The 22,266-nt window shown below is 49.9% G+C and overlaps 1 protein-coding gene across 1 annotated transcript in view; it reads right to left on the reverse strand.

Moving 5' to 3' along the window:
- CNTFR (ciliary neurotrophic factor receptor) overlaps window positions 1–22,266 on the reverse strand; it is a 308,133-nt gene that overhangs the window by 225,475 nt on the left and 60,392 nt on the right. The window contains exon 2 of the mRNA XM_087715259.1: window positions 974–1,083. The gene's annotated coding sequence lies outside the window, so the exon portion shown is untranslated. The remainder of the gene's footprint in view (window positions 1–973; window positions 1,084–22,266) is intronic.

The raw sequence follows: 22,266 nt of genomic DNA on the forward strand, positions 1-22,266 counted from the left end.
CACAACTGTCTGAAACGTTATTCCCTCCCTTCCCTTCGCCCCACTTAAAAACAACCAGATTTGAAGAAAGATTTGAGCTGACTTGAGATGGGAGTTTGACAATCCAACATCAAAAAAGGGGGGAGAGCAACATCAAACCATGTTCAGAAGAGGCTGCAAAAGAACTTGGGATGAGTCAGCCGGCTCACGAGATCCACCGCCAGCAATTCCACCCACAGCACCCACTGAGCTCATCCCCTGGACTGGAGAATGGCATGGCCGGGGTGAGTCAACAGCCGATGCCACTCGTGACATCACTTCACCCTCATCCCAGAGATGAGCAAAAACAGATTGGCTTCACCCGAGGAAAAACAAGGTATCGGATATGCCCGCTTTCCCAGCGCCAACTCCAAAATTTATGCTTGGCAGCCTCCGTCAGCACGAAAAAGCCATCCAGAATCCCCCCAGGAACGGGGAATAATATTCAATTCTGTCAAGTCCTGGCAACGACGTATCTACTCAACTGGTCTTTTTCAAAAAAATAAGGGTATACAATTCCCATCCTTTGCAGCCCAGCTGGAAAAGACGGTGAGAAGGATAGAAAACCTGGAAATGCTTTGTGTAAGCAAGGCCAATTCTGCTCTTTCTGTCTCGCTGAAAAGCCACACGGGCAGAGAAAGATTTCAACAGTTAAATGCTGGCTTCAGAGGAGCGGAGGAGGCATCGTAGGCTGGCAGAAACCTCTCCAACCTCGGTGCGCATAGAGGCATTCAACGTCAACTCAACACTCATAGGGTTCCTCTTGGCTGCTCTTGACACTCATCACTCTGGCAGCCCCCCCCCCCCCCCCCGGCTTGCGAGGTCTTGCCAGTCGCAGCTCCCCCGTCAAGGAACAGCCAGAGGGTGCCCAAAAGAAGGTCCAGAGGCGCACAGTCTTGAAAATAACCAAAATCGTAGACAAAAGAGCACCACCAGGTAGCATCTGAACACTCACCGCTTGGATGTCTTCAATCGCAGGGCCCGGGTGAAGAGGCGCATCCAATTCTTCTCAGCTTCTCCACGCTCTGCGTCTTCCGGGTCCTTCTCCTTGAAAACTGGGGCTACCTGTCAAGAGAAATGCATCGGTCACCCCAGATGAAGCCTTCCCAGAGAGGATAACAGGATACCATAGTTGGAAGGGGCCTTAGAGATCTTCCAGTCCAACCCATTGCCCAAGCAGAAGACCGTATAACAGGTCAGCCAAATGGCTGTCCAATCTCTTCTTGGAAGCCTCCAGTGATGGAGCCACCCACAACCTCTGGAAGGAAGCCATTCCACAGGTTAATTGCCTTCACTGTCAGGAGGTTTCTCCTTAGTTCTAAGTTGCTTCTCTCCTTGATTGATTTCCATTCGTTGCTTCTTCTCCTGCCTTCAGGTGCTTTGGAGAATAGGTGGACCCCCCCCTCTTCTTTGTGGCAGCCCCTCAAATATAATGCCTCCCCTAACCCTTCTTTTCACCAGACTAAACATATCCAGTTCCTGCAACCGTTCTTCGCATGTTTTAGCCTCCAGTCCCCTAATCCTCTTTGTTGCTCTTCTCTGCACTCTTTCCAGAGTCTCCACATCCTTTTTTACATCATAGGGACCAAAACTGGATGTGGGATTCCAAGTGTGGCTTTACTAAGGCTTTATAAAGCGATATACTAAGACTTCATGCGATCTTGATTCTATCCCTCTGTTAATGCAGCCTGGGATTGCATTGGCTCTTCTGGCAGCTGCCAAAATTAATATATGTCTTTTCGCGACTCTCTTTCCATACTTAGTGGTTCCTGTTATTCTGCGTAATGCCTAGGTAAAGTTTACAACGCCTGGGGAAATATCTATAACATATTAAAATAACACAGACGTTTCCTATTTCGCCTAAAGAAAGGCCAGGCATCCTATGGATTTCCTAGGCATTGGAGACAGTGGCAGCGTTTCACAAAATTGGGAGGGTTTTTACACGGAAAGGTTTAGGGGAAAGCAGGAATGGCTTTTCTCCCTTCTTCCCCTGCCAGAGGTTGCGACGCTTTGCCTGAGCTCCATTTCCTTCCCACAATAACCCTGTCAGGTTATTGTGGCTGAGCTTCAAAAACAAAGATTTACGGCCAGGATTCTAGAGAGGTTTTTCCACCCAAAAGGGGAATTGTGGAACCCAACAGGCATTCACAGCTTCTAGGCTTTCCACGCGCCTGTTTTCGGCCTTAAAAAGGATTTAGTGGAGCTACAAAGAGGAGGAAACCAATCGCTTACGTTGAACGGATGTTCGAAGGTACAACTGCTCCGAAAAAAATGTGGCATGTTCAGTCCTCTCACTTATGACCGTTCCGACGGTCATCTGATCAACATTCAGGCGCATGGCAACCAGCATGCATTAACCACAAATCCCAGGGTCGCCACTTGCGACACGCGAAAACAAGGAGACCGGCTGGATTCACTTAACAACTCTGCGACGTCACTTACAACACCAGGGATTCGTTTAACAACAGTGGCAAAAAAAGTTGTAAAATTGGGATCAACTCACAACAATGGTCTCGCTTAGCAACAGAGATTCTGTTCCCAAACATGGTTGTAAGTCGAGGATTATCTGTACCCAACACATACAGAGAGAGAGCTGGGCTTATGACCACAATCGAGCCCAAAATCTCCGTTGCTAAGCGAGAGTGTTCTTCTGCTCCGTTTTATGACCTTTCTTAATACAGTTGTTAAGTGAGTAGCCGCAGGTGCTAAGTTAAGAACATGGTTGTTAAGTGAATCCGGCTCCCCTATTGACTGTGCTTGTCGGAAGGTCGTTAAAGGGGACCATGTGACCCTTGGGACACCGCAACGGTCGTAAGTATGAGTCAGTTGCCAAGCTGCTGAATTCTGATCACGTAACCCTGGGGATGCTGCAACGGTCGTAAGTGTGAAAAACAGTCATAGGTCACTTTTCTCCATGCTGGTGTAACGTTGAACGGTCAGTAAGCAAACCGTTGTAAGTTGAAGACTACCTGTACTTTTTTGCCATTCCTGCCCAGCCTGCCAGTCTCTGTTATGGTTTCCATGACAACTGCCCTGCAGGGAGTCCTCAACTTACAACAGTTCACTTAGTGACCATTTGCAGTCACAACAGCACTGGGAAGAGACCATTTTTCACACTTACGACCGTTGCAACATCCCTCCCGGGTCACGTGATCCAAATTTGGATGCTTGCCAACCGATTTGTACTTATGACGGTTGACATGTCCCGGGGTGATCATCTGACCAGCAAAGTCAACCAGATTCATTTAACAACCGTGTCCCTGGCTTAACAACTGCAGTGATTCACTTAACAACTGTGGCAAGAAAGGACGTAAAGGGACAAAAAAGTCACATAATAGCTGCCTCGCTCAGGAACAGAAACCTTGGGCCCAATGGTGGTCGTAAGTCGAGGACTCCTGTACCTGTAGAAAGGTTCTCCGTAGTAGTAACGACGGGGCTACTGACTGATCAACCGCAGCGAATCACTGAACAACTCTGGGAAGACGGTTGGAAGACGGAGCCAATCCCCCCCTTAACAAATGTCTCGCTTAGCAACCTAAATCCTGGGCCCCTTCGTGGTCGTAAGTCGAGGACTGCCTGTCCTTTGGTCTTTCTAAATCCCCAGTCCGTCCTTGCAAACTATCAAATGAACAATGCAAATTCTCTGGGTTGGCAGAGCCTGACGCTACGTTTCTTTCGGGGGGGGGGGGCGCCTGTAAATCCCCGTCCCCAGCCAGCTCCCCTCTGAAGCCTCCCCTCCCCCTTTCCATCAAATACAGGAAATGACCAAGCCCCCCCCCCCCCCGGGGCACCCGCCTGTCACAGGCATGAATAATTCGCTAAATAGTTCTCTTATTTGCATCCCTATCTTTCTCCTGCCATGCGCTCCTCTGTTTGATCCAGCCACCGAATTTCGACTCTTGCTTCGTTCCCTTCCAAATATTCCATAATTCATGCTTGTTCTCCTTATCAGGCCCCCTTCCCCCCCCTCTAAATCAGCGACCTTATTTTCCCACTTTCAGACGTCTCTCGGGGGCCTGTCAAGGACCAATAATCCACACCCCGCCAATCCAGTTTCTGACAGCCAGGAGAAGGAATCGGGGGTCAGTTTTGCCGTCGGAAGTTGAGGCTGCTCCATCACGCCAAGAAGAGACTGAACAGTCATTTCTCCAGAATAGTCTCCTGCTTGAGCAGGGGAGGGGTGGACTAGAAGACCTCCAAGGTCCCTCCCAACTCTTATTATTCTGTTAATTACCCAGAGGAACAGCTTCCCCTCCAGAGGTTGTGGCTGCTCCATCACTGGAGGCTTTCAAGAAGAGACTGGACGTCCATCGGTCCAGAATGGTACAGGGCAGTGTGGGAGACCCTTTTTCTTGTTGGGTGCCAAAAAGGCAAGCACGCACATGCGATAGTGCACGTGCATGCTGGCACCCATAATGCACACTGCTCACCCCATGCGCGCCACACTGCTTGCCTCCAAGTTGAGCTTGGTATTTCCTCCAGGGGGCTGGGGGAGGCCCTTTTCGCCCTCGCCAGGCTCCAGGAAAGCTGTACTTCTGGTAGCCAGTTGATTTTTCTCCCTCCCCAGGCTCCGGAGGCTGTCCTGAAGCCTGGGGGGAGGGGGGGGGCAAAAGCGTCCTGTGGCACTCCAGAAAGCTGAAAATCAGCTGGCCGGCACGCGCATGTGTGCTGGGGTTGATGGCTCATGTGCTAGCAGATACGGCTTCGTGTGCCACCTGTGGCATGCGTGCCCTGGGTTTGCCATCGTGGTTATAGGATCTCCTTCTTAAGCAGGGGTTGGACTAGAACAGTGTTTCTCAACCTTGGCCACTTGAAGATGTCCGGACTTCAACTCCCAGAATTCCCCAGCCAGCGAATGCTGGCTGGGGAATTCTGGGAGTTGAAGTCCGGACATCTTCAAGTTGCCAAGGTTGAGAAACACTGGACTAGAAGACCTCTGGGTTTCCTTCCAACTCAGTTATTCTTTATTCTGAGATCCAAAGTCAAAGCCAGGAGGAATTTCCTGGTTGTGAGAGATGGTTGAAGAGTAATTTGGGGTTCCACCAGCCAGGAGGGTGCAGGAAGAACGAAAATAAAAACGGAATCCAGACGTACTGTGAGGAAGGAGGATCATTTTATTCCCGAGAACAAAGAGGTTTGTCCTTGGGGGGAGTTCAGGGATGCGATTCGTGCATGTGCTGGTTTTAACCTGTGTCCTTCCTTTGCAGATGTGCAGCTTATGATGTTCCTGATTTGGGCTTTGATCCAGAGATGGGTGTGAAATTTGGAAAGGTATATGTAGGTTCCACCTCTGGCGCTTCTCTTTATCCTGGGGAGGGGGGGCATGGAGCCAGAAAGGGGCTAAAAAGAGGGCGGGGCAGATCAGAAGACTTTCAATTTCTATCAAAGCTTTGAAACCACGGAAGATTCTGCCTCCAGATGTTGTAGGCGCTCCATCATTGGAGGCTTCCTACAAAAGACTGGACAACTATTGGTCTGGAATGGTATACGGTCTTCTGCCTTGAGCAGGGAGTTGGACTAGAAGACCTTTGGGGTTCCTTCCAGCCTTAGGATCTATATTCTTCGCACAAGACGTCCCAAATTTTGCGGACTCTTCCCACAAGCCCATTTCATTCAACATCTCCTCAACCTCTGGTGGTCTTGGGAACCAAATTCGGTGAGCCGACAACTTCTCAAGACAAGATTCAATTCTCCCTCCTCAGCTCCAGCTTCTCAGATTACAACCTTCTCGTGTCTCATATCGGTTCTTACAAGAATCCCAAAGATGCTTTTTCAAGAGGCAGGTGGACTCACGTACTTTCTTGGTTTTTCCTTGAAGTCCTTTCGCTTCTCACCCAAGAAGCTTCTTCGGTTCTTCAAGAAAAAACCCCAGAGAGTCCAGTTGCCTCTTGAAAAAGCAGCTTTTGACCTGCCTGGCCGGCCTGATGGAGAAACTCCCACAGGCAATATCAACTACGTTCATTTCTATTCCAGGCCACACCTGGATTGCAGGTACCTGCAATCCTTCCAGCCGCATTTCCTCCCTTCGCCTTCAACCCAAGTCAGGTCGTCTCTTGCATTTTAAGCGCAGGGGTTCTGGGGAGGCCCCTGCCCTGCCGCCCCCACCTCCAAACCCATTCCGTATTTCCATCAAGTGCATTCCCTCTTTCCCCTTTAATACAAACCAGCCCTTGTTCGCTTTGACTACATTCCTTGAAATTATCTTTCTTTCTCTCTCTCTCTCTCTCTCTCTCTCTCTCTCTCTCTCTCTCTCTCTCTCTCTCCCTCTCTGTGCACGATACTCAATATGTATTTTCCTCATTTTTTTTGTAGCAATTATTCTCAGAGATGCATTTTTTTTTTCATTCGCTGCCTTCTTTTTTTTTTTTTTCATTTCCCATTAACACCACAGAATTCTGTGACACTGGCATTTTTTCCCCCCAACCCTTTCCCAAGCATTTTCTGCATCCACTTTCCCTTCCTTCCGTTGGGAGGCAGATTGCTGTTATTTCGCCAAAAGCTACCGACATCCAGAACCCCTGCTCAGAATCACAGATGCCTGACAGCTGGGATTGACCTCGAAGGTCATCTAGTCCAACCCCCTCCCTGCTCAATGAAGGATCTCTTTCCCAACTGTATAAAGTCCTAAACAGAAACAGCCCCTTTTACAGCGCCCCTTTCCTGCAATTCAATTCAACTCAATCCAAGTCAAGTCAAAAGTCCTACATGGAAACAGCTCATTTTACAGAATGCCATCTCTGCCATTCAATTCAATCCAATCCAAGTCAACCCAACCCAACCCAAGTCAAAAGTCCTACATGGAAATGGCCCCTTTTACAGTGTGCCTTTCCTACAATCCAATCCAATCCAAGTCAACCCAAATCAACCCAACCCAACCCAACCCAAGTCAAGTCAAGTCAAAAGTTCTACATAGAAATGCCCCCTTTTACAATGTGCATTTCCTTCAATTCAATTCAACCCAACCCAACCCAAGTCAAGTCAAAAGTCCTACATGGAAACATCCCCTTTTACAGTGTGCCCTCCCTGCAATTCAATTCAATTCAATCCAACCCAAATCAACCCAACCCAACCCAAGTCAAGTCAAAAGTCCTACATAGAAACGCCCCCTTTTACAACATGCCTTTCCTACAATTCAATCCAAGTCAACCCAAGTCAACCCAAGTCAAAAGTCCTACATGGAAACAGCCCGCTTTACAGTGTGCCTTTCCTTCAATTCAATCCAATCCAAGTCAACCCAAATCAACCCAATCCAACCCAAGTCAAGTCAAGTCAAAAGTCCTACATAGAAACGGCCCCTTTTACAACGTGCCTTTCCTTCAATCCAAGTCAACCCAACCCAACCAAGTCAGCTCAGCTCAAGTCAACTCAGGCCAACTCACTTGGTCCACATAAAGGTCAACTGGCCACTAAAGAAGGGAGCAGGGACCTGCCGGTCATCTTCTTCCGCAACCAGAGAGACCAGAGGGAGAAGCTTTGGCTGAGGCCCTGGGAATCCGTGGATCTCCTTGCTTCTTGCTCTTTAAGATCTGCTCTTTAGAAGGACCATTAAACAAGAACAAATACGGGGGAAAATTCCCATGTGGTCCTATCTGAGGAACTCATTTGCACAGCAATTGGAAATAATTGCAGCCTTCCTGAAGCCTGAAGGAGGAAACAGCCTGTTTGTCACACCGGCAGCCCAGGCGGTGCACCAATTCATCACACTTGTCAGGTGGCAGCCACTGAGACACGCAACTCTGCCTTCCCCCCCTCCCTCACAGCCCATGTGGGTAGGAAGGCCAGGACGCCCCCGGGGCCATGACTGGCAATCTGACAGACAGCCTCACCCACCTGCCCCTTGTCCTCCCATGCAAACAGCCTCTAGATTAGTGTTTCTCAACCTTGGCAACTTGAAGATGTCCGGACTTCAACTCCCAGAATTCCCCAGCCAGCATTCGCTGGCTGGGGAATTCTGGGAGTTGAAGTCCGGACATCTTCAAGTTGCCAAGGTTGAGAAACACTAATCTAGATGGTTCTGAACGGGACAGAAAGACCTCTCTGTCATGGCTGGAGGGTTGGAGACAACCGTGGGTAAAATATGGAGGTGGGCAGAAGGGCACCAAGGGTTACCAAGGCCCGCCAATCCATTATTAATGATATATCTAAACCAGTTGTACAAGCAACATTGCACAGCGGCGTTTCATATGCCAGTCAAGACTTTGGTGTGTTTCCATAACTTCCCAGGATTATGCATTATTGCCAGGCCCAAAAGATCAGCTCCGTAGGCAAAGGTCCAATTAAATGGATTTATTGCTACAAGCCTCTGCACAGGAATCTTCTCAACTAACGGGGGGCACCTGCTTGGAGTTAGATCAGAGCCCATGGGATTTAAGGGAGGTTGGGCTCAGCCGGCTTGTGGCTATGTAGAGATTCTAGGCTGATTCCTCTTTTGACCCCCAACTCCAGGTTCTGCCATTCTTTCTCCTATAGTGGGTGGGTCGTTGGATAGATATGTTAGATAGATGATAGATAGATGATAGATAGATAGATAGATAGATAGATAGATAGATAGATAGATAGATAGATAGATAGATAATGGGTGGATGGATACAAGAGAGGGAGAGAATGGATGGATAGATATGCTAGCTAGCTGACTGACAGACATAGATGAGAGAGAGATAATGGATGGTTGGATGGATAGATACTTTAGATAGGAGAGAGAGAGAAATGGATAGTTGAATGGATACTTTAGATAGATAGATAGATAGATAGATAGATAGATAGATAGATAGATAGATAAGAGAGAGAGAGAGGAATGGGTGGTTGGATGGATAGATACTTTAGATAGGAGAGAGAGAGAAATGGATAGCTGAATGGATACTTTAGATAGATAGATAGATAGATAGATAGATAGATAGATAGATGATAGATAGATAGATAGATAGATAGATAGATAGATAGATAGATAGATAGATAGATAGATAGATAAGAGAGAGAGAGAGGAATGGGTGGTTGGATGGATAGATACTTTAGATAGGAGAGAGAGAGAAATGGATAGCTGAATGGATACTTTAGATAGATAGATAGATAGATAGATAGATAGATAGATAGATAGATAGATAGATAGATAGATAGATAAGAGAGAGAGAGAGAGGAATGGGTGGTTGGATGGATAGATACTTTGGATGGATGGATGGATGGATGGATGGATGGATGGATGGATGGATGGATGGAGCCATGGCTGGCTAGGGAATTCTGGGATTTTAAAGGTGGCGCAGTGGTTAAATGCAGCACTGCAGGCTACTGCTAGATCAGCAGGTCAGCGGTTCAAATCTCACCGGCTCAGGGTTGACTCAGCCTTCCATCCTTCCGAGGTGGGTAAAATGAGGACCCAGATTGTTGGGGGCAATATGCTGACTCTCTGTAAACCGCTTAGAGAGGGCTGAAAGCCCTATGAAGCAGAATATAAGTCTTAACTGCTATTGCTATTGCTATTGCTATTGCTATAAATCTGCAAATCTTGTCAAGGTTGGGCATCCCTGCTTCAAACGAGCAGAAGAACCCAAGAGGTCCATCCCGATGACCCCATTCTGAAGCCCTGGCAACTCCTGAGAAGAGAGAGCCTATTAAAACCCCAAGAGAGCCGCTCTTGCCCGGCTGTCTGGGAAACAGGACCTCGTGGAAGGGGGTGTCGGATCTCCCCGTCTCTCTGTGCTGTGAATTTAGGGAAGAGCTCCACCTTGTAGCCTTCTTGACCTTGGAGGACCAAGCAGGTAAAATGGGGTCTTTGACTAGGATGACTGAAGCCCCCCTTTGACACAACGCCCTGGGTGAGGTTAGTCTGGGGTACAATTTAGCTCTCTGGGGCTGAGCTCTTTCCCCCCCCCCCCCCACGCTGAGTTGCCGGTGCCTCCGATGTGTCTTCCTGGCCCGAACAAGCTCATCCCAGGATCAGTTTATGAAACATTCATTCATCAAGAGTTTCAGACAAGCCATTTTTCACAGAGATGTTTCACAAGTTTGTGTTTCCCCCTCGGGGCTCCTGGCTGCTTCACACTTGGTCTTTTCCATGTTGTGGTGTTTCCCCCTTTGCAACAGTGGCCATGTACATCTTGCTTCTGCAAAGGATGCCTTCGAACATCCCGTCCTTCTTTCCCACCACACATGAGCTGCTGATTCAAAATAGAAAGCAGAAGAAAAGAGGAAACGGCCAAAAAAAACCCCAGAGAGGTAAGAATTAGCAGCTTCAGGAACATTGGGAGAGCTTGGAGAATCCGAGGGACTCAGAAAGCTGCACCTGTTGCAGCTGCAGCTAAAGAGAATGTAGACTCACAGAGGTGGAAGGGACCTTGGAGGTCATCTAGCCCAACCCACTGCTTGAGCAGGAGATGCTATGTTCCATTCTGGGCATAGGGCTGCCTTCTTCCTGGTGGCGTAAGTGGTTGGAAGGCAGCATTGCAGGCAAATCTGCATCCCCACAGCCTGGAGTTCGATCCTGACCAGCTCAAGGTTGACTCAGCCTCCCATCCTTCCGAGGTTGGTAAAATCAGGAGCCAGATTGTTGGGTGCAAGAGGCTGACCCTGTAAACCGCTTACAGAGGGCTGGAAAGCCATGTGAAGCGGTATATAAGTCTAAGTGCTATTGATATCTTCCTTCCTTCCTTCCTTCCTTCCTTCCTTCCTTCCTTCCTTCCTTCCTTCCTTCCTTCCTTCCTTCCTTCCTTCCTTCCTTCCTTCCTTCCTTCCTTCCTTTCTGTTATAATGCAGTATTGCAGGCTAACTCTGCCCCCAGCCTGGAGTTCGATCCTGACCGGCTCAAGGTTGACTCAGCCTTCCATCCTTCCGAGGTTGGTAAAATCAGGAGCCAGATTGTTGGGGGCCAGAGGCTGACTCTGTAAACGGCTTAGAGAAGGCTATAAAGCAATGTAAAGCGGTATATAAGTCTAAGGGCCATTGCTAATGCCCTCCCTCCCCGCCTTCCTTCCCAGTGACTCTTTCTCTGATTAAGCCCGTTGAGTGAAGAGACCACCAAGAATGAAGGGCAGGAGAAAAGGGTGGCTGGCCCCCGTCCCACCTCTCCTGATTTCCCCTAGCAAGTCCTCTTCGGCTCTGGGAAACCAACGGAGGAAGCAGCACTTGAGGGCAGAACAGGAAGCAACGGATGGGGAGGCATCAAGGAGAAAACTGGAACTAAAGAGAAATTTCCTGCCAGTGGAATGGAGGGCCTTCAGAAGCTGTGGGTGCTCCGTCCCTGGAGGCTTTTAAGAAGAGTCTAGACAGCCACTTCTCTGAAACAGCACAGGTTCTCTGCTTGAGCAGGGGGGCTGGACTAGAAGACCTCCAAGGTCCCTTCCAACTCTGTTATTCTGGATTGGCCAACTGAGTTGGGTTTGGCTAGTCTAAAGAAAAGAAGGACTAGGGGGAAATGAGATAGCAGTGTCTCAATATTTGAGGGGCTGCCGGGAAGAAGAAGGGGTCAAATTATTCTCCAAAGCCCCTGAAGGCAGCAGAAGAAACAATGGATGAAAAGCAACTTAGAACAGGAGAAATTCCATTATAGTGAGGATAATTAACCAGGGGAACAGCTTGCCACCAGAGGTTGTGGATGCTCCATCACTGGAGGATTTTAAGAAGAGTCTAGACAGTCACTTCTCTGAAATAGCATAGGTCCTCCTGTTTGAACAGGGGGATGGACTAGAAGACCTCCAAGGGAGACGTGGTATTCTATCGGTTCGGGGCGAACCGGTAGTGGCGGCGGTGCAAGGCTCCACCCACCCACCCTGACGTCATCGTGCGTATTCCCGCTACCGAACTGGTAGCGAAGCTAAGAGGATTCGATTCCTGCCTCCAAGGTCCCTTCCAGCTCATTCCTCCTTTTGCCTTCTATTATTGCCTTCTGCAAGGGACCCCAAAAGAGGCTGCAAGCAGGACCAGCCCCCCCCCGTCTTCCCTGTAACTCACCCCCAAAAAACCACAATTCCAATTAGCACAAGGACAATGTTGTTTGGGATCTGTAGCCTGACAACAATTCTCTCCTCGTTGCTAGCTCAGTTACTAACAGAAGAGCTCTGTTGGTTCCCAGCAGTTTTCTGCCTTTGCACCAGCTAGTAAGATCATCAGTCGTCCCCCTCCCTCCCCTCCCCTCCCCCGGAGCTGGTGTGCTGATAAATCCCACTTCCGGAGATGTGGCTTCTATTTATCTGTCATGACTAATAAGTCATTCCAGGCTAGACTTCCATGAGTAAGTGGGGCTTTACGGGGAGGCAAGCCGGATGAATAAATAGAATTGGGCCTTTCTGGAGGAAGCAGCAGGAGAAAGCAATAGCAGTTCGACTTATATACCGCTTCATAGGGCTTTCAGCCCTCTCTAAGCGGTTTACAGAGAGTCAGCATATCGCCCCCAACAACAATCCGGGTCCTCATTTCACCCACCTCGGAAGGATGGAAGGCTGAGTCAACCCTGAGCCGGTGAGATTTGAACAGCCGAACTGCAGAACTGCAGTCAGCTGAAGTAGCCTGCAGTGCTGCATTTAACCACTGCGCCACCTCGGCTCTTGAAAGGAAAGTTGAAGTCCTTCCTGGCTTCCTTGTGAGCCCCAAATCTGAATTTATCTCTTCATCCCACCCCCCCACCCACCCCTCTGTCTCCATCTTGCTGGGGGTCTCGCAGGCCCCGACTGGCAAGGATTTTGCAACGTTTGCAGATGTGGCCAGCGAAACTGGAGGTGTCCCGCTCTCTTAGGCTCTCCAGATGTGACACATGCAGGAAACTGCCTCGGAGCCAGCTAAGCTTGGATGCCGGCGTGTGTCACACATCTGGATGGAGAACGTGGGGAAGAGGAGGTTTGGCACATCCCGTTTTGCTGGAATGGCAGCAGATGTTGCCGAATCCTTGCCAATCCCAGCAACCCAACTCTTGATGAAGGCGGCAGAGGGACAATTCGGGCTGCCATCCTGCTCTGAAAAAGTCCTCTTCTCCCAAGCATGGGTCCAAGGGTCACTGGTCCTGTCCAGAATGGTCCATAACTGTGCTGCGTGGACCTCTGGAGCAGGGGTCTCCAACCTTGGCAACTTTAAGCCTGAAGGACTTCAACTTCCAGAATTCCCCAGCCGGGGAATTCTGGAAGTTGAAGTCCTTCAGGCTTAAAGTTGCCAAGGTTGGAGATCCCTGGTGTGGAGGACCCAAGGGACATTAGCAGACACGTCCCCGTCTTGTGGGATTAAGGGGCTTAGGCAATGAGCAATCAAAAACCGCATTTGGGAAGTTTCTCCTTGCAAGAAACCTTGTGGAACATATCCACTTTCCAACGTTATGACTTCTCCAGCCAATTCTCCACTGGAACGTACTTGTGAAGGCATCCCCCATGGCCCACGAACAATGAGGCGCCTGCAAGAAAACCACCAAGCTCAGAGGGCACCAAGGAGCCCCTCATTTCCCTCTCATCTCTACCTGACCCACCAGAATGGGGAGGCAAGGCATGTTGTGGCTCCCCTCTGCTAAGGAGGTCCATGTGGTGGGACCAAGGAGAGGGGCCTTCTCCATGGTGGCTCCCTCCCTGTTCTTTGAAGGACCATCCCTTCCCAGTCCTCTCTACTGACTCACCAAAACAGGAGATGTTATGGGTCTCCTCTCTTCAGAAGGTCCATCTGGTGATGCCAGGAAGACGAGGGGCCTTCTATGTGGTATACTGTTATTTGAAGGACCACCACTTCCCTCTCATCTCTACGTGACCCACCAGAGCAGGTGGCCAGGAGATGTTATGGGTTTCCTCTCTTAAGAAGGTCCATCTGGTGGGACCTAGAAGAAGGGTCTTCTTCATGGTGGCTCCTTCCCTGTTGTTTGAAGGACCATCATTTCCCTCTCATCTCTACTTGCAGGGGGGCAGGAGATGTTATGGATCCCCTCTCTTAAGAAGGTCCATCTGGTGGGACCATGGAGAAGGACCTTCTCCGTGGTGGCTCCCTCCCTGTTGAACATCATCCCTGCAGAGATAAGACTGGTCCCCACCTTGAGGCTCTTCCCAAAGGCCCTGAAGACGTGGCTTGGCCAGAGGGCCTGGGGGGCCCAGGGCCTTGCGGAGCCCATCCAGAGGCTACTGCGGTGGTCTTTGCCAGGGTGGGGTGGGGTCACCAGAAGGTGATGGGCAAAATATACATTTTCTTAATCAAGAAATGAAAACAAATCATTTCAGAGAACCCACAGGAGTTTTTCCCAGACTAGTTCTGGGGCTGGGAAAGTAACACGAAGGATGGATATTTCTGAGTCAGCCCAAATCCAGAAAAAGGAGGGTTAATTCTGGGGGTCCTGCATTCTGGGAGAAAAGTCCTCCCACCAAGCCCCCTCCCTCCGAGACCTCCCCCCCCAATTCGCTCGTAAGGGGAGGAGGGCTGGAGGTCGGACTTGCTCCGATTCCAACCCCCACCTCTTCTGGAGACCCCATCGACCCCGTCACCACAGGATCTTCCTCACGGTCTTCTCCTCTGCTAGGGGGGCTTCAGACAGCAGCCGAGTCCAAAGCAAATCAACCCCCCCTCCCCCCCTCCCAGTGCCCCAAGCCAGAGCCAGCGACCCACCGGCCCTCCTCAGCACCCATCAGCTGGGCTACGTCCCCTGCGGGAGGCTCCCTTCCTCTCCTCCACCTCCTCCCCGCAGTTGATGCTCCCGCCAAGCCCACTAATGACTTCTCTCCTTGCCTGACTCTGATCCCCCCTCCCTCTCCCCCTCCCCCAGGGCTGTCCCACCGACCCAATTCCATTCCTTCCGAGTGTGGAGCCACTTTGGAAGGAGACAAAAAGGGGAGCTGAGGAGCCTTAACTCGGGGCTGTCTCTCTCTTTCTCTCTCTCTCTCTCTCACATTCACTCTTTCTCACACACACTTTCATTTCTCATTTTTTCTCCTCATTCTCTCGCTCACTTACTTTCTCACTCTCACTTCTCTCTCCTCATTCTTTTTCTCAGTCTTTCTCTCCTTCCCTTTCCTTCTCTCTCTCTGTTTCTCGCTCTTTCTCTTTCATTCCTTTTCTCACTCTTTCTCCTCAGGCTGTTTCTCGCTCTCTCATTTCCCTCTTCTCATTCTTTTCTCTGCCTCTTTCTGTCGCTCCCTCACCTCCTTCTCTCTCTCTTTTACTCTCACTTCTCTCTCTCCTCATTCTCTTTTCTCTCTCACTCCTTTTCCTTCTTTTTCTTGTGCTCTTTTTCTCGATCTTTCTTTCTCACTCCCTTTCTCACTCTCTTTCCCCATTCTCTGTCACTTTCTCTTTTTCTCTCACTCAATCCTTCCCTCTCTTTTTTTTCTCTCTCTCTCTCTCTCTCTCACTTCTCTCTCTTTTTCCCCATTCTCTTTTTCTCACTCTCTTACTCCCTTTCCTTCTCTCTCTCTGTTTCTCGCTCTTTCTCTCGTCTATCTCTTTCTCTGTTATGCACTTCCTTTCCTTCTCTCTCTCTCTCGTCCTCTCTCTTAGTCTCGCCCTCCCACACTCATTACATCTGAAGCCTTCCAGATACAAAGTCAACCTTGGCACCGGCTTCATTTGCCGAATCCCTTTTAATGCTGGCTTGCTGGCACAGCCACCCCCCCTCCCTCCGAGAGCCGCCCCATGGCTGGTAATTGGGGGGGGGGGTTTCGTGCAAGCGGCTGGGCTCTGGAAAGAAAGGCCCCCTTTGTCCCGCTTGGCTGCTGCGTCAGAGCCTCCCTCCCTCCTTTCCTTCCTTCCTTCCTTCCTTCCTCCCTCCCTCCCTCTCTCTCTCCCTTCCTTCCTTCCTTCCTTCCTTCCTTCCTCCCTCCCTCCCTCCCTTCCTTCTGCCTCCCTGCTTCAAAAGGACCGGCTGCAGCCTCCCGCGTCCCCTCTTCCTAAGCAGGGAGTCCTCGTCTTACGTCCATTCATTTAGCGACCGCTCAGAGTTGCGATGGCACTGAAAGAAGTGGCTTTGGGGACGGTGTTTCGCACTTACAACCATTGTAGCCTCCCCCCACAGTTCTCCTCCTCCTCCTCCTCCTCCTCCTCCTGCTCCTCCTCCTCCTCCTCCTCCTCTCCATAAACCCAATTCCCTTCTAGCCCTGATGATGGTACCTAGTTGGGTCATGAAACGTCTGCAGGAAAACCACCAAGCTCAGAGAGCACCAAGGACCTCACAGCCTTCCTCCTCTTCCTCCACCCTCTCCCCTCTTCCTCCTCATCCACAAAAAACCCAGTCCCTTCTAGCACTGATCATGTTCCCCAGTTGGGTCCTGAAACGCCTGCAAGCGAAACGGACAAGCCCAAAGGCTCCCTGGAAAAGACCATCTCCCTGCTGGCCCCAGGCCGGAGTGAATGCTTCAGCCCCTCTCCCAGGCTCCCTCCGAGACCAACACCTGGGCAGCTGACTCATCCACCTGCCAACCTCTGGCTCAGCACCTGGGCAGCCTCTGCCCTGGGCAAAAACCGACCCACAAGAGAAGCCCCAGGCAGTGTTTCTCAACCTTGGCAACTTGAAGATGTCCGGACTTCAACTCCCAGAATTCCCCAGCCAGCGAATGCTGGCTGGGGAATTCTGGGAGTTGAAGTCCAGACATCTTCAAGTTGCCAAGGTTGAGAAACACTGCCCAAAGGGGCATTTCCACCATCACTGCCAAATCCACCCGCTTGGTTCAGCCGTGGGCAAGCCCAGCTAGGAGGCACGTTGGCACCCGCAGACGAAGGAGCTACGAAAAGGGGTGGGGGCGGCTCAGAGACATGGCTGCATCTGGGCGGGGGGGGTGGGTGGGTGCAGGGCAGAGGGAGAGGAGCCGGAGGTCGGTCAAAATCCATCCAGACAGGGGCCAACGAGGCTTCAGTTCAATGACTTCATGGGCGGAGGAAGAGCACGAACAAACAGGCGCATTCAATGCTCGAACCGATATCTTCTATCGCTATCCGCATTACACGGGGCTCCTCCGGGCAATTTCCTCCTATTAATAATGAATGCTGCGTAATTAGTGCAGCTCCCCCCTCCTCCCCTCCCCCACCGTAGGGAATCTACGTCTGCTTGAGGGGGGGGCAGCAGGGGAGAGGGGGGTGGGTGGGGAGACAAGCACTGGCTGCAACTCTGTGCCTACCCAGTCTGGATGGAGCCCGCTCCCCACAGCTGGCCCACCAGGCTCTGGAAGGACTGGGTTGAGTGGATGTAGGACTGGGGACCAGCCACAGAAAAGGGGCTTGTTGTGCTTTGCCCGGGGGTGGGTGGGGGGGGTGGGGGTACCCCTGAAATCAACACGGGGGCATCTCTAGAGATGCCGGAATTCTAGGGGTGGAAGGGGCCCTGGGGGTCATCTATGGGGACCTGAAAATGGGCGGACTATAAGCAGCCCCAGCCATGGCTGTGCAGGATGCTCTTGTGGCTACAAACCAGGAGACGGTGGGTTCTAGTCCCACTGTAGATGCGAACTCTGGCTGGGTGACTTTGGGCCAATCACCAGGAGATGGTGAGTTCTAGTCTCGCCTTTGGCATGAAAGCTGGTTGGGTATGAGAGAAGGAGGGGGGGGAAGAAGAGAGGAAAGAGAGAGGGAAGGAAAGGTAGGATAGGAAAAGAAAGGAGGGAAGGAAGGAGGGAAGGAGAGAAGGAGGGAGCGAAGGAAGGGGAGTGGGAAAGAAGAAACAAGGGAAGGAAAGAGGGAGGGAGGGGAGAAGATATCTAACCTCTGATGTCTATAAGGATTTTGATATTATGGGAACGTCTTGAAACGCAGTCAAATGTAAAGCGAACAGTGAATGTTGTATTGTTTTTTACTAGTTATTGGTTGTTGTATTTTTCTTTTACTAATAAAAATATTTATTATTAAAAAAAAAAAGAAGAAAGCTGGTTGGGTGACTCTGGGCCAGCCCCCCCGACCCCCCCTCTCAACCCAACCCACCGCACAAAGTTGTGGTGGTAAAAAAAAATAGGAGGTGGGGGCTGTATTATGTGTGTTTGCCACTTTGTGTTACTTACGAAGTAATGAAGTCAGGCTATAAATATGCATAAGGGAGATTTCCACCCACACAACCCAGTTAGACTCTTGCGCAATCCACAGGTCTACTCTGAGAAGCGGCCCTTCCCTGCAGAGCAGATTGGAGTCCTTGGTTCCCTTCCTCAGGCTCTTAAAAAGGTGAAGTAAGGTGAAGTAAGCTTCGCTTAGGAAATGGGGATAGTAGCAATGAAGAGGAGGCCCTGCTCCTATCCTGATGCCTGGCACAAGCACATGTCCTTTGCTTCACAACATCAGCACTTGTGACCTCCAGAGGCCCACAGTCATCGGTTGCTTCACCTTCGTGGCCAACTAGATAGATTTTCTCCAGGTGGAGCTCCACTACTTGGTCCTTCAGCTCTTCCAACGATGGCTGACACTTAGCAAGATAGCGACAATACGGATGATTGCAGGGTGATTTGTGCCCTTCCAGTCTTCCCATAATGGGCCCATCCATCACTCCTACAACTGAGCCCCTCCCCCTGCCTGCTGGCCCTCCTCTTCCTCTGTTTTCTTCCACCTTTCCCAGCATTCTCCACTTAGCCAGAGAGCCAGGTCTTCATTTTGATTGACGGGCTGTGTACCATCAAGTCATGGCCGACTCTTAGCAACAGCATAGATTCCCCCCCTCCCACAGGATGATCTGCTGCCAAATTGGTCCTCCGATAGTTGACCCATCAGCACTACAACTGAGTCACAGGATGCTAGGGCTGGAAGGGACCATGGAGGTCTTCTAGACCAGTCCCCTGCTCAAGACCCATCCAACTTTGGTTAATAGTCTTCTTCTTCTTCTTCTTCTTCTTCTTCTTCTTCTTCTTCTTCTTCTTCTTCTTCTTCTTCTTCTTCTTCTTCTTCTTCTTCTTCTTCTTCTTCTTCTTCTTCTTCTTCTTCTTCTTCCTCCCTCCTCCTCCTCCTCCTCCTCCTCCTCCTCCTCCTTCCTTCCTCCTCCTCCTCCTCCTCCTCCTCCTCCTCCTCCTCCTCCTCCTCCTCCTCCTCCTCCTCCTCCTCCTCCTCTCCTCCTCGGTAACATCATCAGTGCTAGTCATCTAGTACTAGATTCATCTACAGGACTATCACTGATGATGTCACCTAGTGGGGTCATGAAATGTCTGCAAGAAAACAACCAAGTTCAGAGAGCACCAGGGACCCCCCCCCCCCCGCATCAACCCTGACTGAGCTATAAATAATAATCTCCTTTATTGGTATCACTCTCTTCTCCAGAAAGCTGGATCTTCATGTTGATTGATAGATCAGGTGCCATCAAGTCATTGTTGATTCTTAACAACAACAAAGATCCCCCCCTCAGATAATCTGCCCCCACCTGTTCCTTCAGGTCTTCTAATACCACCACTACAACTCAGTTCAACCCCCCTCTCTGCTGATCCTCCTTTTCTTCTGTTTCCTTCCACCTTTCCCAACATCAAAGCCTTCTCCAGAGAGCTTAATGGCTCTCCAGCCGGATAATTTGAGTCTGGCCATTTTTTTTTTGCTTCAAGGAAATACTCTACATTGATTTGTTTGATGGCCCTTAAAAAAAAAAGAAAGACATGTTTTTTTAAAAAATCATGGATTCTCCCACACCCAAGATCAGAAGTGTCAATACTCTTCCTATCCTGCTTCTTCAAAATCCGATTTTTTGCTTCCGTAAAATGCCAGGGGGAATTCCGTTGCTTGCCTGATTCTGATCTTTGTAGATTTAGACACATCTTGACATCCCAATCTCTTTTCCTTCCAGGCTGCACTAACAAGTGCTTGTCTGCAGCCTGTTTCTTGACTGCTGGTTCTTGACTGTTGATTCTGTGTGTGTGTGTGTGTGTGTGTGTGTGTGTGTGTGTGTGTGTGCGCGTTTGTAAGTGTGTGCATGTGTGTGTGAATGCGTGCGCAAGCATGCACACCTTCAAGTCAGTGTTTACTCCACGCAACTCCCTAGCATTAGAGTCTTGATGCAGGAGATATGCGGTTCCAAGGAAAGCTCGACCCATGGGGTTTTTATCAATACTGACGGTGTTCCAGTGGTGCTCCAGATGTTTTGGGATTGCATCAATGGCCACTCTTCCTCTTCTCTGCAGGCGCTGCCATCTCACCTCTCAAGGCTTTTTTGTCCTTCTTACCAACAATTGTTAAGTCCTGTTCAAGCAGGAAACCTTTTGCCATTTCAGACACTTCACCCACAACTTCTAAGAGGCAAATTGTTCCACAGATTAATTGTTCTCAGTGTCAGGAAATTCCTCCTTATTTCCAGGTTGAATCTCTCCTTGTTCCGTTTCCACCCATTAGTCCTTCTCTGGCCTTTGGGGGCCTTGGAAAATAGCTTGACCCCCAACTCTTCTCTGTGGCAGCCCCTCAAATATTGGAAGATGCTATCCTGTCTCCCCTGATCCTTCTCTTCCCTAGACCAGCCAGGCCCAGTTCCTACAACCGTTCATCGGATGTTTGAGCCTCCGGTCCCCTCATCATCCTGGCTGCTCTTCTCTGCACTCTTTCTAGGCCTTCTTTGCACTCTTGATATTTTCACTTCTAACCCTTTTCTTCACTTCAGGGTGCTTGATGTTATTACCCCAGAAAGACCCATGACTATCTTACTCCCCCCCCTCTGAAATTTTGAGGGGTGGGAGACTTAGACTTGGAATAACTTTATTGTCACTTTGAATGTACAACTGATCGGCATACATTAAAATGAAATTTCGTTGCATGCAGCTCTCAAAGGGTCACTGTTGTGGCCCGCCAGAGGCCTGCAAAGCTGGCAGCAGATTCGGACAGTGAGGAGGCTGGGGAGGAACCTGGGCCAGTCCTGGAGGCTGGGGAAGGCTCGGATGAGGGCTCTGTGTCCGAGGCAGAGAGGGGGCCAGGGCCATCTGGGAGCGATGTGCTGCCTCTGGAGCCTCCAGAATCGGACATCAGTGAGGCAGAACAACAGGGGGAGCCTGTTCCCACTTGCGCGCATGCACAGAGCTGCCAGAAGGCAAGAACAGTTAAGACAAAAGGGGAGACTCGGGAGTGAGGCTTGGAGATGATTGGCCCCTCCCATAAGACATAAAGGAGGAGCAAAGGGACGTGAGCCTTTGCAGGAAGCAAGTTTGTTCGTTTTGGTCGGTTCAAGCTCTGAGAAGCTCCGTTTGACTCTGTGCTCCCTTTGGCCTTGCAAAATTGATTGGCAGTTAGGTCTCTGGCAGCGGTTCAAGGGAGAGAAAGGCGGGTCCTTATCAGCCTTATACTGAAAGACTGTGGCAGACTTCTGTAGGACTCTTCACAGACTGTTTGTGACTCATTACGGGCTGTGAATAAACATAATTTGCAGCCGTCTAAATAAAAAGAGGGTTTGGGGGACTAAGTTTGCGATTTATGCTTTAGCAGGAAGCCCAGGTCAGAACAGTTCACCACCTCCAACATACACCACACAGCACACGGCAAAATAAATAAATAAATGCAAAATTATGCACATGCCCTCCTATATTACATGATACGGGGAAACAATTTCGGATGTCTACGTGTACATTGTGAGAAAAACAAAGAAAATTAGGAGGGGAGACTGGGATATTTACACCGGGATGATGAGTCCTGATCAGCAAACTGCAATTCCCAAGGTTGTCTCTGGGACGACAGCTTGATTCAGGGGTGTGTGTGTGTGTGTGTGTGTGTGTGTGTGTGTGTGTGTGTGTACTGTAGATCAACATGCAAGCTTTCCAAAGAGCTGCCGTCTCAGCTTCTCTGATGCTTTTCAAGTTTCCCACGCAGCCTGTGTTATCTTTCCACTCCAAAATGTTTTGGTTTCCCGATTCATAAAAAAAGCCCTTTGGAGCTCACAAGCCTTGTTCTTTTCGTGTCGCCTCTTCAGAACTTGTAGGACATATTTTCCTTTTCAACTCTTCCACTTTGTTAAATCCTGGAGCTTTTTTTTTTATTGTTTAAGCCCCTTGTCTGCCTTTTGTTTTCCGCTCCATCAAGAGATCCTCTCCTGGCCGCTCACAACCCCCATCAAAGCCGAAATGAGCCCCCTCATCCCTCCCCAAATCACTCTGGAAGCTCTCTGATATTTTAATCCCCACCGTTTTCTCACAACTCTCCACAAACAAGTTCTCCACAAACAACCGAAACTTCCAGCTGAAGTGCCACCGCCAAGGTGAAGAATCTGCTTTCTGCCTAATTAGAGTCCAAAAACACAACGTCCCTGAGAACAATATGGAAACGGTTAGGAGGCCCACAGTAGTCGCCGAGCCCAGCTGTGCTCCTTCAAACACAATTTCATGCGCACGTGCAAAGCCACTAGCGATGGTTTCAGTGCCAAACAGCAAGAAACAAAAAATT

The sequence above is a fragment of the Thamnophis sirtalis genome, unplaced genomic scaffold (genome assembly GCF_051295495.1).
Source record: "Thamnophis sirtalis isolate CommonGarterSnake01/CBP01778 unplaced genomic scaffold, rThaSir2_p1.2 scaffold_5, whole genome shotgun sequence".
NCBI classification, from domain to species: domain Eukaryota; kingdom Metazoa; phylum Chordata; class Lepidosauria; order Squamata; family Natricidae; genus Thamnophis; species Thamnophis sirtalis.